The sequence below is a fragment of the Pleurodeles waltl genome, chromosome 1_2 (assembly GCF_031143425.1).
Source record: "Pleurodeles waltl isolate 20211129_DDA chromosome 1_2, aPleWal1.hap1.20221129, whole genome shotgun sequence".
Lineage (NCBI taxonomy): Eukaryota > Metazoa > Chordata > Amphibia > Caudata > Salamandridae > Pleurodeles > Pleurodeles waltl.
In genome coordinates, this window is record NC_090437.1 from 737759103 (window position 1) to 737775053 (window position 15951).

Below are 15951 nucleotides of genomic sequence, written 5' to 3' on the forward strand. Positions count from 1 at the left end.
TGAGCTCCATTTGGATTACTGCTCCCCACGCCGCACGGCTCCTCCTGGGTGCCCATTTCTCACTCCCGCTGCTGCCGAGGGTTCGCCACCCCTGGTGACTGTTGGTTGTACTGCTAATCTTTTTTCCCAAATTGTCTTGTAACTTGTTCTTTATATTTTGGCATTCTGCTTTTGCTTTTGTCTCTCTGCTAGGCGCTCCCTTTTGCGCCGCTGGCCTCTGTTCCCCCCACCAACAACTTCCCTCCGCTCCCCTGCGGCCCGCCCCCTTTTACCTTCTATCTCCCGTGCCCTCGCCCATTGGCCGCCCCGCTCCTAGCTGCTCCTCCCTCCCACTTCACCTCTTATGGAGGTCGCCGCGCGGAAGTGCCGCTGGCGCGCCAAAGGCAAGCCCGTCTGCACCCGTCCATGCCTGGACCGCGCCCAGCGCCAGGACCCCTGGACCCCGCACCGCCGGCAACGCCAGACTGCCCTACGACTCCAGCACCCTCCACGCACTCAACACTGGACGAGACCACCCCTGCTACTGGGCCACCCCGAAGTGCACCCAAGGGCCCTTCGCCTGCCGGAACTGCAGATTCACCAGCATCCAGCCCACCAAACCACCAACCATAGAATGCAACCACCTCCACTGCATCCTCCTCTACACCCGCTCTGCTCATAAGCATGCCATCGTACTTCGGGACCTCCTAGACACAACCACCCCGACGTCGCCTTCCTGACGGAGACCTGGCTGAATGCCACCTCAGCACCAGACATCGCCATAGCCGTCCCACAGGGCTACAAGATCTCCCGCAGAGACCGCACCAACTGAGTGGGAGGGGGAATCGCCATCATCCACAAGGACACCCTCCGAGTCTCCACCAACACCAACGACACCCTCACCACCGGCGAGCACATGCACTTCCAGATCCACACCAACCCCAACACCACCCTCAGAGGAACACTCGTCTACAGACCACCCGGACCACGACCACAATTCAGCGACACCATCGCCGACCTCGTCAGCACCCACGCCCTCGCCTCCACAAGACTACATCCTCCTCGGGGACCTGAACTTCCACCTCGAGAACAACAACGACGCCAACTCCACCGCCCTGGTCGACAACCTTGCCAACCTCGGACTCAAACAGCTCATGACAACACCCACCCACGCCGCTGGACACACGCTGGACCCCATATTCTCCACCAGCCCCCAGGTGTCCTTCAGCCACACCACCAAACCCCACTGGACCGACCACAGATGCGTCCACTTCACCTTCAGGAAACCCACCACACACCACCGCACTCAACAGCTACCACGCCGCTGCTGGGGCAAGATCACCAAAGACCAACTGACTACCACCCTCGCCCTGAGACCACCTGCCGACCCCACCGACCCAGACCCACCGCGACTCACCTCAAACAGTGGATCAACAACTGTGCCGACACACACCCCTCTCAAGACCTCCACAACCAACCACACCAACAAGAAAGCCGCCTGGTTCACCGAAGACCTCCGGATCTCCAAGCGCACCTGTCGGAAACTGGAGAAGAAATGGCTCCATGACCGAACACCAGACAGCCACACAGCCCACAAGAGCACCACCCGCAGACACCACCAACTCATCAGGACCGCCAAGAGGACCGCCTTCAAGGACCGCTTAGACAACAACGCACACAACACCAAAGAGCTCTTCAGCATTGTGAAAGAACTCTCCAACCCCAGCTCCAACACCAATGACATCCCACCATCACAAGACCTGTGCGACTCCCTGGCCACCTTCTTTCACCACAAGATCACCGACATCCACGACAGCTTCAACTCCGACAACCCCGCACCCACCACCGAGACCACCTCCCATGCGACCACCACCCGCACCAGCCGCCTGACCGCCTTGTCCTACGTCAGCGATGAAGACACCATCAAAACCATGAACTCTATCCACTCCGGATCCTCATCTGACCCCTGCCCTCACCACGTCTTCAACAAAGCCAGCACAACCATCACGCCCCACATCCGGAAAACAATCAACAGTTCCTTTGAGACAGCAACCTTCCCGGAAAGCTGGAAGCACGCCAAGGTCAACGCCCTTCTGAAGAAGGCCAAGGCGGACCCCAAAGACCTCAAGAACTTCCGGCCCATCTCCCTGCTCCCATTCCCGGCAAAAGTGACAGAGAAGATTGTCAACAAACAGCTAACCCGCTACCTCGAAGACAACAACATCCTGGACCCTTCCCAATCTGGCTTTTGCAGCAACCACAGCACCGAGACCGCCCTCATCGCCGCCACTGACGACATCAGGATCCTGATGGACAAAGGAGAAACAGCCGCCCTCATCCTCCTGGACCTATCAGCAGCCTTTGACACAGTCTGCCACCGCACCCTATGAGCATGCCTCCATGACGCCGGAATTCAAGACAAGGCCCTGGCCTGGACCACATCCTTCCTCTTCGGCAGAACCCAGAGTGTCTGCCTCCCACCCTTCCGCTCAAAAACCACCAATATCATCTGCGGCATCCCACAGGGATCCTCCCTCAACCCGATGCTCTTCAATATCTACATGGCACCGCTCGCCCATGTCGCACGACAACATAACCTCAACATCATCTCCTACGCCGACGACACCCAACTGATCATATGCCTCACCGAAGACCCTCACACGGCCAAAGCCAACCTCCACAGAGGAATGAGGGCCGTAGCCGACTGGATGAAGGACAGCAGACTGAAGCTGAACTCAGACAAAATGGAGGTCCTTATTCTCAGACCCACCCCATCAGCATGGGACGACTCTTGGTGGCCCACATCGCTAGACACAGCCCCGGAACCCACGGACCATGCTCGCAACCTGGGGGTCATCCTCGACTCCACCCTCTCCATGACCAGGCAAGTCAACGCCGTCTCTGCGTCCTGCTTCAACACCCTGCGGATGCTCCGCAGGATCTTCAAATGGATTCCCCCTGACATGAGGAAAACCGTCACCCAGGCCCTCATCACCAACAGACTTGACTACGGGAACACCCTCTACTCAGGAACCACAACCAAGCTCCTGAGATGACTACAACGAATCCAGAATGCCTCGGCACGACTAATCCTCGAAGTCTCCTGACGCAGCCACATCACACCCCACCTAAGAGGCCTGCACTGGCTCCCCGTCAACAAGAGGATCACCTTCAAACTCCTCACCCACGCACACAAAGCACTACACAACACAGGACCTAAATACCTCAACAACCGACTCAGCTTCCACACCCCCACCCGAAGCCTCCGCTCAGCCAACCTCGCCCTCGCCACAATTCCCCGTATCCGGAAAACCACCACTGGCGGCAGATCCTTCTCCTACCTCACCGCCAAGACCTGGAACACTCTCCCTACCAACTTACGACCGACTCAGGACCTGCTGGCCTTCAGAAGACATCTCAAGACCTGGCTCTTCGATCAGTAGCGGCCTCCCCCCCCCAGCACCTTGAGACCCTCACGGGTATGTAGCGTGCTTTAGAAGTACTGTGATTGATTGAGTGATTGACTGCTTGAGGATCTATCCCCGATGCTGACTGTACCACTCGACCTGACGCCTGTCCTCTCGTTTGAGATCTGCTTGCTGACTCCAGCCCGATGTATCAGCGGATGGCACCTTCAGCATTTGCAACCAATGCCTACAGTCCAAGCCTCAATGCTGGAAGCATAGACAATAGTGTTGGTGGAGTCTGAGACTCATATTCATATACCAGAACTTCTCTTAAAATTTGCATGATGCCAGTGGCCTGGATACTTGACCAGACATTGGCCTTCCCTCCTCTAATCCAGCCATGGCATCCTCCTTCTTCGCAACTGTGATCAGAAGAGTGGCAGAAGTTTCCGAACGCACCTTATCCACAGCAGAGCTTAACCCGTTCTGTGCCGAGGATGTAGTGGTTACGTCCTTCGGCACAGTGCTGCTGTGCCGAGGACGTAACCACTACGTCCTCGGCACACAGCCCAGAGGGAAGTCTGTGTGCTTCCCCCCACCCCTCCAAAGTCAGGGATGGAAGGGGAAGCCCTTCCCCTTACACCCCCGAACCCCCCACCCTCCCCCATAATGACGTCAGCGCGCGATCGCGCGCTGATTTCATTATAGGGTTCTCGCCGCACAGGAAGCCATTCGCTTCCTGTGCGGTGAGAAAGGAAGAGGTGAGTTTCTCTTCCCGGTGGGTGGGGAGTTTTGCAGAAAGAGGCACCGGGGGAAAGGAAAGGCTTTTGCTTTCCCCCGGTGTCTCTTTGAGCATTCCTGCTGCCCGATCGCATTGTGATCGGGCAGCAGGAATGCCCACTAGACACCAGGGATTTTTTTTTTTTTGTATTTCTTTCATGTTTTTGTCTTGCGGGGAGCGGCCCCTTGGGCAAGGGTTGCTCCCCTTTTGGGGGGCAACTTGGCCTACTATTTTAGGCGGATCTGCCCCCAACGGGGGCAGAAACCCCTGCATCACCAGGGATGTCGTTTTATTTGTGTATTTATGTGGGGGGGGTGCCCCCTTGGGCAAGGGGCGTCCCCCCAAGGGGGTATAGAACTGTTGGCCTTTTCTGCCCCCCTTGGGGGCAGATCGGCCTATTTGTTTTAGGTCCATCTGCCCCCACGGGGGGCAGAAGACACTTAGGCACCAGGGATTGTGTGTGTAGTGGATGGGGGGGCAGCCCCTTGGGCAAGGGTCGCTCCCCTTTGGGGGGCATGTCTTTTAGGGCCATTTGGGGGCAGATCAGCTTATTATTTTTAGGCTGATCTTCCCCAAGGGGGGCAGAAACCACTAGAACGCCAGGGATATTTTTTTTATGTGTTTATTTTTGTGGGAGGGCGTCCCCTTGGGCACGGGGCGCCCCCCAAGGGGGGCATTGACCTGTTGGCCATTTCTGCCCCCCCTGGTGGCAGATGGGCCTATTATTTTTAGGCCCACCTGCCCCCAAGGGGGGGCAGAAGCCACTTTGACACCAGGGATAGTGTGTGTGTGTGTGTGTGTGTGTGTGTGTTAGTGGATGGGGGGGCCTTGGGCAAGGGTCGCCCCCCACTTTGGGGGCACATGTACCAAGGCCATTTCTGCACCCCTTGGAGACAGATCAGCCTATTATTTTTAGGCTGATCTGCCCCCAAGGGGGGCAGAAACCACTAGAACGCCAGGGATTTTTCAAATTTGTTTATTTTTGTGGAGGGCGTCCCCTTGGGCACGGGGCACCCCCCCAAGGGGGGCATTGACCTGTTGGCCATTTCTGCCCCACCTGGGGGCAGATGGGCCTATTTTTTTAGGCCCACCTGCCCCCAAGGGGGGCAGAAGCCACTTAAACACCAGGGATAGTGTGTGTGTGTGTGTGTTAGTGGATGGGGGGGCCTTGGGCAAGGGTCGCCCCCCCACTTTGGGGGCACATGTACCGAGGCCATTTCTGCACCCCTTGGAGACAGATTAGCCTATTATTTTTAGGCTGATCTGCCCCCAAGGGGGGCAGAAACCACTAGAACGCCAGGGATTTTTTTGATTTGTTTATTTTTGTGGGGGGGGCGTCCCCTTGGGCACGGGGCGCCCCCCCAGGGGGGCATTGACCTGTTGGCCATTTCTGCCCCCCCCGGGGCAGATGGGCCTATTTTTTTAGGTCCACCTGCCCCCAAGGGGGGCAGAAGCCACTTAGACACCAGGGATAGTGTGTGTGTGTGTTAGTGGATGAGGGGGGCCTTGGGCAAGGGTCACCCCTCACTTTGGGGGCACATGTACAGAGGCCATTTCTGCACCCCTTGGAGACAGATCAGCCTATTATTTTTAAGCTGATCTGCCCCCAAGGGGGGCAGAAGCCACTTAGGCACGAGGGATAGTGTTGTGTGTGTTTTTTTGTTTTTTTTGTTTGGGGGCTGTCCCCTTTGGCAAGGGTCGCTCCCCATGGGGACACACTACTAAAGGTATTTTCTGGCCTCCTTGGGGCAGACAGGCCTATTTTGTTAGTAGGCCCATCCGCCCCTATGGCAGAATCCACTTAGGCACCAATTTCTAAATGTTTGATGGTGGGGTGTTTGTCAACTGATGAAGTATTTGCATTTGTGATAAAAAATGTTTTCCTCCTTTTTGTTCTAGTTCAAAGCTATTGCTTTATTTGCTGTGGCTCCTTGCGGTTTTGGCGGTGGTTGACCTGCAGTTTGCACAGTTGCATGTTTTAGGTAAGTAAAAACAATTTACTCCAAAGGAGGATTGTTGCCATGCATGAATGACATGTTTGTAGGGGGTGTACTAAATGCAGGATTGTGTGTGAAATTGTCCTTAGATTTGTGCAAAATGATATTTGTTTTGTCTTATTTTTAATTTGCCTTTCTTTCTTTCTTTCTTTTTAGTGGAATATCATTGGTGATTGCTGTGTCTGTGCAGAGTAGTTGCTGGTGAATCAAGCTTTTTCAGGCAAGTGAGCGGTATAGTTTTTGAGTTTATAACTCTTACTAACAAAGCTACACTTTGTTACTTGTCTTACACAGTGCTGGTTCTTGGTGGTGAATTTGACCAGTTAATTTTAGTAGGAGAGATCATGGCTAGCCGCAGGATGACCGCTCAGCAGGTGGTTGGTATGCTTTTTGAGTCATTGTCTGATCATGATTATGAGACGGACTCTGCATCTGAGGCAGAGGAGGAAGTGAGAGATTCTGGCAGTGATGTTTCTGTTGGAGGGGAATCTTCTGATGATGAAGCCACACTCAGTGCAGATGAAGGGCCTGTTTTAGAGGAGGACACTGATGTGCCATTAGTGCAGCAACCTGGGGCTGAAAGGTTTCCCGTTATAAGACCTGATGTCTGGGTTGCCCCAAACATGGAGCAGCCAGAGTTGCCTGCCTTTACTGGTCTCCCGGGGTGTAACGCCAATAGAGAGAACTTTTTGCCTATCAATTTCTTTGAGTTATTCATGGATGATGTGTTTTTCGAAGAGATTGTTGAGCAGACTAATTTGTATGCGGAGCAGCATTTGAGGGACAACGCTGCTAGACTTAGGCCACACTCTAGAGCTGCCCAGTGGATTCCCACAAATTTGGAGGAGAAAAAAAAGTTTTGGGCTTTGACTTTTTTGATGGGGTTGATAAGGAAGCCGTCACTGGCTTCTTATTGGTCTACTAGTCCCTTGATGGCAACAGCTATATTTCCTGCGACCATGAGTTGTAATCAGTATTTGCTTCTTCTTAGGATGCTGCATTTTGTTGACAATGCATTAGCCTTGCCACGAGATCACCCAGATTCTGACCGTCTTTTTAAGATTAGGCCTGTCCTTGATCATTTTGTAGATCGGTTTTCGGAGGTCTATGTTCCAGGCAAAGAGATAAGTGTGGACGAGTCTTTGGTCCTCTTCAAGGGTCGTTTGGTTTTTAGGCAGTATATTCCTAGCAAAAGGGCACACTATGGAATTAAATTGTATATGCTGTCTGAAAGTAGTACAGGATATGTGTATAGTTTCCGTGTCTACACTGGTAGGGATTCCAATATTGACCCCCCTTGTTGTCCTCTCACTTTTGGAGTTACTGAGAACATTGTGTGGGATCTTGGTAGACGACTGTTCAACAAAGGTCACCATTTGTACACTGGAGTGCAGTTGTTCAAGGAATTGTTTAGAGTGGATACTGTTGCATGTGGCACAATCCGTTCTAACCGGAAAGGCTATCCAAGGGAGCTTGTCTGTAAAAAACTTGAGAGGGGACAGTGCTGTGCCTTGCGGAATGATGAGCTGCTAGCTTTGACATTTTCAGACAAGAGGGATGTCTACATGCTAAGTACCATCCATGATGAGAGTACTTCCCCCGTGACTGTTTGGGGCCAGGTTACTGAAGTGCGCAAACCTGTGTGCATTTTAGATTATAATAAGCACATGGGAGGTGTAGATAGAGTAGATCAGAGGTTGGAACCTTATACTGCTATTCGTAAGTCTTACATTTGGTATAAGAAGTTAGCAATTCACCTCTTCCACTTAGCAACCTTCAATGCTTTTATTGTGTTTAGGGATAGGTCTCCAGAGTCAAAGATAACATTTGTGAAATTTCAGGAGTCAGTGATAGGGAGCCTTATTGTGGTGGAACAGGCCAGAGTTCCTAGAGAAGCAGTGGTGGAGGATGTGGCTAGATTGAAAGATCGCCACTTTGCTGAGCACATTCCTCCCACACCCAAAAAAGACTTTCCAGCTAAGAAATGTAGAGTGTGTTTTCGAAGAGGTATCCGGAGGGAGACTCAAATGTACTGCCCAGATTGTCCTTCAAAGCCTGGGCTGTGTGTGGGTGGTTGTTTTAAGAATTACCACACCCAGAAGAATTTCTGGGAACAACCATGAGTGTAAACTCATGTCTGTTTTGTATTTTCATGTGTTCAGTTTCATGGTTAGCATTTCTGTCATGTACTTAGTTAGAGCTTTTGTGTTTGTAGTTTTGTAATTCTTTCTACATAGTTAGGGGTTCCTCTGTTTAAAAAAATAAATAAAATGATGCCATTGTGTGTGGAGTGGGGCTTGGCTGAGAGTGTACATATTGACTTGCTGTTGGCTACTGCAACACACTGCCAGCCGAACACCAGTCCACACACTCCCATCAGCTGGACTGATTGTTGTATCAGGCATGTGGGCGTATGAAAGTGATGGGCCCTTGAGTGGCGCTGTCTGTCGATGTGAGTGTTGTAATGTGCTGGGCCCGTGGCTGGCGGTGTGAATGGTCTTGTGCGTGTCATGTATGAAAGTTGTGTGAATGGACTGTAAAGCGGTTGGTGCCTTGTCGCGGTTTTACAGCTCACGAGCTGTGAGTCATTGGTTCAGTTTTTTGCCTTTCAGTTATTAACAGTGCATTTCATTTTTGTGAAAGCTCTTGTTAATAAAATTTGATCCACTGAACCATCACTCACCCTCGTGCCAAATCCAACCAGTATGTGTGGTAAAAATGACAAAACCTGCTCTGCTGTAATCAGGCGTCGCAGCACACCTGTGACACGCAAGGTGCCTCAGGTGGGACCCCGATGATGAAGCTTCCCACCAACTTGGTTGGTGGGTGAGGGGTCTTTTTCACATAACCTAAGTGCGTTTCTTTTCACAATTTTAGTGTTTGGCACATCACGGACGTATGTGGACACATCAAAACGATATATTACAAAACTACCTGTGTTTGGGGGGGAGGGGGCACTTATGTTTTTGGTCCTGGGTGCGGCCTTCATCTAGGGAAACCTACCAAACCCAGACATTTTTAAAAACTAGACACCCCAAGGAGTCCAGGGAGGTGTGGCTTGCGTGGATCCCCCAACATTTTCTTACCCAGACTCCTCTGTAAACCTCAAAATTTGCTTAAAAAAGCATATTTTCCTGACTTTTCTTCGTAGGATCACTGCTCCAGCACAAAATTCCTACTCCCCAGTGTTCCCCTCAGTCTCCCAATTAAAATGACACCTCACTTATGTGGGTCCCCAAAGCAGAGTCAGTCTAAAGATGTATAAGAGAATATGTCCTTATAAACTCGCTGTGCTATCCCCTCTATCTCTACAAGTTTTGGGCCTTATTCTGTTGCAGGCACCTGGCCCACCCACACAAGTGAGGTATAATTTTTACCGGGAGACTTGGGGGAACGCGGGGTGGAAGGAAATTTGTCCCTCCTCTCAGATTCCAGAACTTTCTGTCACCGAAATGTGAGGAAAACGTGTTTCTTTAGCCAAATTTTGAGGCAAAGGATTCTGGGTAACAGAACCTGGTCAGAGCCCCACAAGTCACCCCATCTTGGATTCCCCTAGGTCTCTAGTTTTCAAAAATGCACAGGTTTGGTAGGTTTCCCTAGGTGCCGGCTGAGCTAGAGGCCAAAATCTACAGGTAGGCACTTTGCAAAAAACAGCTCTGTTTTCTGTGATGTGTCCACGTTGTGTTTTGGGGCATATCCTGTTGTGGGCGCTAGGCCTACCCACACAAGTGAGGTACCATTTTTATCGGGAGACTTGGGGGAACGCTGCGTGGAAGGAAAGTTGTGGCTCCTCTCAGATTCCAGAACTTTCTGTCACTGAAATATGAGGAAAATATGTTTTTTTAGCCAAATTTTGAGGTTTGCAAAGGATTCTGGGTAACAGAACCTGGCCAGAGCCCCACAAGTCACCCCATCTTGGATTCCCCTAGGTCTCTAGTTTTAAAAAATGCACAGGTTTGGTAGGTTTCCCTAGGTGCCGGCTGAGCTAGAGGCCAAAATCTACAGGTAGGCACTTTGCAAAAAACAGCTCTGTTTTCTGTGATGTGTCCACGTTGTGTTTTGGGACATATCCTGTCGTGGGCGCTAGGCCTACCCACACAAGTGAGGTACCATTTTTATCAGGAGACTTGGGGGAACGCTGGGTGGAAGGAAATTTGTGGCTCCTCTCCGATTCCAGAACTTTCTGTCACCGAAATGTGAGGAAAATATGTTTTTTTTAGCCAAATTTTGAGGTTTGCAAAGGATTCTGGGTAACAGAACCTGGTCAGAGCCCCACAAGTCACCCCATCTTGGATTCCCCTAGGTCTCTAGTTTTCAAAAATGCACAGGTTTGGTAGGTTTCCTTAGGTGCCGGCTGATCTAGAGGCCAAAATCTACAGGTAGGCACTTTGCAAAAAACAGCTCTGTTTTCTGTCAAAAAATGGGATGTGCCCACTTTGTGTTTTGGACCATTTCCTGTCGCGGGCGCTAGGACTACCCACACAAGTGAGGTATCATTTTTATCGGGAGACTTGGGGGAACGCTGTGTAGAAGGAAATTTGTGGCTCCTCTCAGATTCCAGAACTTACTGTCACCGAAATGTGAGGAAAATGTGTCTTTTTAGCCAAATTTTGAGGTTTGCAAAGGATTCTGGGTAACAGAACCTGGTCAGAGCCCCACAAGTCACCCCATCTTGGATTCCCCTAGGTCTCTAGTTTTAAAAAATGCACAGGTATGGTAGGTTTCCCTAGGTGCCGGCTCAGCTAGAGGCCAAAATCTACAGGTAGGCACTTTGCAAAAAACAGCTCTGTTTTCTGTGATGTGTCCATGTTGTGTTTTGGGGCATATCCTGTCGCGGGCGCTAGGCCTACCCACACAAGTGAGGTATCATTTGTATCGGGAGACTTGGGGGAACGCTGGGTGGAAGGAAATTTGTGGCTCCTCTCAGATTCCAGAACTTTCTGTCACCGAAATATGAGGAAAAAGTGTTTTTTTGGCCAAATTTTGAGGTTTGCAAAGGATTCTGGGTAACAGAACCCGGTCAGAGCCCCACAAGTCACCCCATCTTGGATTCCCCTAGGTCTCTAGTATTAAAAAATGCACAGGTTTGGTAGGTTTCCCTAGGTGCCGGCTGAGCTAGAGGCCAAAAGCTACAGGTAGGCACTTTGCAAAAAACAGTTCTGTTTTCTGTGATGTGTCCACGTTGTGTTTTGGGGCATATCCTGTCCCGGGCGCTTGGTCTACCCACACAAGTGAGGTATCATTTTTATCGGGAGACTTGGGGGAACATAGAATAGCAAAACAAGTGTTATTGCCCCTTGTCTTTCTCTAGATTTTTCCCTTCCAAATGTAAGACAGTGTGTAAAAAAGACGTCTATTTGAGAAATGCCCTGTAATTCACATGCTAGTATGGGCACCCCAGAATTCAGAGATGTGCAAATAACCACTGCTTCTCAACACCTTATCTTGTGCCCATTTTGGAAATACAAAGGTTTTCTTGATGGCTATTTTTTACTCTTTATATTTCAGCAAATTAATTGCTGTATACCCGGTATAGAATGAAAACCAACTGCAGGGTGCAGGTCATTTATTGGCTCTGGGTACCTAGAGTTGTTGATGAACCTACAAGTCCTATATATCTCCGCAACCAGAAGAGTCCAGCAGACGTAACGGTATATTGCTTTCGAAAATCTGACATTGCAGGAAAAAGTTACAGCGTAAAACGTAGAGAAGAATTGATGTTTTTTTTCACCTCAATTTCAATATTTTTCTTTTTCAGTTGTTATTTTCTGTAGGAAACCCTTGTAGGATCTACACAAATTACCCCTTGCTGAATTCAATATTTTGTCTACTTTTCAGAAATGTTGCGGTTTCTGGGATCCAGCGTTGGTTTCATGCCCATTTCTGTCACTGACTGGAAGGAGGCTGAAAGCACAAAAAATCGTAAAAATGGGGTATGTCCCAGTAAAATGCCAAAATTGTGTTGAAAAATTGGGTTTTCTGATTCAAGTCTGCCTGTTCCTGAAAGCTGGGAAGCTGGTGATTTTAGCACCGCAAACCCTTTGTTGATGCCCTTTTCAGGGAAAAAACCACAAGCCTTCTTCTGCAGACCCTTTTTCCGATTTTTTTGAAAAAAACGAAATTTTCACTGTATTTTGGCAAATTTCTTGGCCTCCTTCTGGGGAACCCACAAAGTCTGGGTACCTCTAGAATCCCTAGGATGTTGGAAAAAAAGGATGCAAATTTGGCGTGGGTAGCTTATGTGAACAAAAAGTTATGAGGGCCTAAGCGCGAACTGCTCCAAATAGCCAAAAAAGGCTCGGCACAGGAGGGGGAAAAGGCCTGGCAGCGAAGGGGTTAAAACAAATATCCTGACTAAGGTCCTTACTCCAGGATAGACTAGTCAAGAACCTCTTTTCCCCTTTAATGAGGCTCTTTATGTTGTGCTGATGGACACCTGGGCAAATCTGGGATCTTGCCCCTCAGTTAGCAGGCAGGTAGCGAGATGACATAGGTCTTCTCGGGGGATCTTCCTTCTGCAACATCCCACTTCAGAAGGGGGATATTCTTTTTTAGAAGTTTAAGAGTTGGTAGTGATCCCTTGGACAATTTAGGGGGAATACCATAAAGGATCCCTTTCAAATTGCGATTTGGTATCCATTTCTAAGCCCATTTGGTGATGTCGTAACCCTTTACCAAATTGCTAAATGGATTTTGTGAACACTCAAATGCCCTTTTGCTATCTTTTGCGTGTCACTGGGTTATCAACCGCAAAACGGCTTAATACATCAGGGCACTGGTGTCAGTGACAGTGATGACATTGAGGGCACTACTGGTTACATAGCTAACTGCAGGTAGTACTCTGACTCTATATGGTTACAGGATCGTGGGTTCACATACATCATGATCCTGTGGTCATTTGAAGTGAGCAGAAATATTAATGTATGTTACATAACTTTGTCAATTTCTAATGTCATGAATTTTCTGTATCACGTATCGTGTCACTGCAGACCTCTCACCTTTGGAGTGCCCCCAGGCGCCAGACTGGGCCCAGGGAATTTTCGATAGCAGTTCAGTTGCACATTGATAGATGACATTGTGCAGCTCTGCGTTGGATTAGTTCCGCCCCAGATGTGACATTGGGATCATTATATGTATGCCATCTCTATGTGCTGACCTCAGTTCTTTTCTTTCCAAGCCTTCTGACGCGGATCTGAAGCTCCATCAAATCCTGTGAGCTTGACAGAAATATATTCCCTCACTTTTCACTAGTGGGCAAGAGACATGTCTCCATGTAAAAATACCGGGTTGAAACTGTGCAGGGACTGGCATCAGCAGATTTAGGTGCTAGACACCCACGATGTCTGTATCTGATGTCTTGGCTCTAAGCACAACTCTGTGTCATGTGATTGCAGGTGGGCGAAGATGAAACACAAGGCCAGCCATGACCACAAAGCTAAACTTGCTGGTTTAGAACTTCAAAGAAAGTTGAAGAAGACCTGGTCCCTGTCGAAGTCCAGGGCACAGAAGCTCTTTTATTCCTGAAGCCAATCTTATGACCAATTGTCATTGAAGTTAGAATGCTCTGTACAGCCAAACAAAACTAAAAAGACAAGAAGTAGAAACACTTCTCCCTTGTGTTGCCAACCCCACCATTCAGAGTCGTGCCATGCCCCAGGTTCCTCCAGGCCGCTGAGTCATTCTTCAAGTCCAGAATCGATTCTGACATTGCTTCCTCTACGCTCTGACTTCACAAGGCCATTGGCAATGCCACAAAAGCTAGATAGCCTGAAGAATGTCTGTGGACCAGATATTTCGACCCATCCAGACCCCTCTAGAGTGTCTTTGGCTCCTAAGGATCAGAGGTGGGCTCCATTTGGATTACTGCTTGAGGATCTATCCCCAATGCTGACTGTACCACTTGACCTCGACCTGAAGCCTGTCCTCTCCTTGAGATCTGCTTGCTGACTCCGGCCCCGGCATATCAGCCGATGGCACCTTCGACATTGCAACCAATGCCTACAGTCCAAGCCTCAATGCTGGAAGCATAGATGATAGTGTTGTTGGAGTCTGAGACTCATATTCATATACAAGAACTTCTCTTAAAATTTGCATGATGCCAGTGGCCTGGATACTTGACCAGACATTGGCCTTCCCTCCCCTAATCCAGCCATTGAAAAAGAGAAATCCTCCTTCTTCGCAACTGTGATCAGAAGAGTGGCAGAAGTATCTGAAAGCACCTTATCCACAGCAGAGCTCAAAACAAATATCCTGACTAAGGTCCTTACTCCAGGATAGACTAGTCAAGAACCTCTTCTCCCCTTTAATGAGGCTCTTTATGATGCGATGATGGACACCTGGGCAAATCCGGGATCTTGCCCCTCAGTTAGCAGGCAGGTAGCGAGATGACATAGGTCTTCTGGGGGGATCTTCCTTCTGCAATATCCCACTCCAGAAGGGGGATATTCTTTTTTAGACGTTTAAGAGTTGGTAATGATCCCTTGGACAATTTGGGGGGAATACCATAAAGACATCCCTTTCAAATTGCGATTTTGTATCCATTTCTGAGCCCATTTGGTGATTTGGTAACCCTTTACCAAATTGCAAAATGGATTTTGTGAATACCCAAATGCCCTTTTGCTATCTTTTGCGTTGCTGGGTTAGCAACCGCAAAACGGCTTAATACATCAGGGCACTGATGTCATCGACTGAAATTAGCTGGGTTACCTCCCTCGGGATTAATAAGGAAGACAAATTGATTTTAGAATTTATAAATAAATATTTGCAGCAGAAGCACGTAGCTCTGACACAGGGCAGAGCTTGGTGAAAAATGACTCCTATGCCATTCCAAATATCTAAGGTTCAAAATGATAATTTAACTTGATGCAATCATTACTTTAATATGAGAAGTTTAAAAAAACGAAAACACGTTGTGCAAGGCAGCCTGGGAGGATCTAGCCCAAGCTTATGATTTGAGAGAGAGTGCTCTCTTTTGGCCTTGTTTTAACAAACATGCGGGCCGGCACTGTGCCACCATATTTCTCAGCAGTGGGTGGACCTTTTCAAGTGTATGTATGCATGTTTCTGTATCTGTAAGTGTATCTATAATGATCAGTCTATTGAGGGTGAGGTGTGTCAGCCTGCCCTGGTGTTGGGGAGAGCCGAATTGTTTGTTTACATTTTAGGAAGTTTGTCAGGGTGTACAGGCCCTCTCTTGGAATAAAGCCCCAGGCCTGGATGGTATACTTTCTGACCTATTCCGGGATATATTGATATGTGGGGCCAGTTCTTACTCTGGTTTTAAATGCTGCGGTCAGGAAAGGCACACCACCCTCGTGGTCCTCGGCTACTATTGTGCTGATTTTTGAGAAGGGGACAGTAACAACCCACAGTGCTATCATCCAATATCGCTTTTAGATGCTGTGGTAAAAATTCTAGGGAGAATATTGTTAAACAGGCTTGTGCTATGGGCAGAGGAAAATAACATACTCTCTGAGGTCCAGTATAGCTTTCAGCTGGGCAGGTCGACCGTCGATGAATGTCTATATTTATATTTAATAATAAATAAATATACTGTCGCCCAGCATGGCTCACTTCATCTCACGTCTGCATTTGATAGGGTAAACCGCAGCACGCTTTGGTACTTGCTCCTTAAGATGGGGGCAGACCCGCAAATCGTTCTTCTACTTTTGAACCTACATGCTAGTACTTCGCCTGCAGTGAGGTATTCCCTGGAGGCGGCTCTTAGAGGTGGCTTTGGCACTGGCAGGGGTGTACATCAGGGTTGCGTATTAGCTTCTCTGCTATT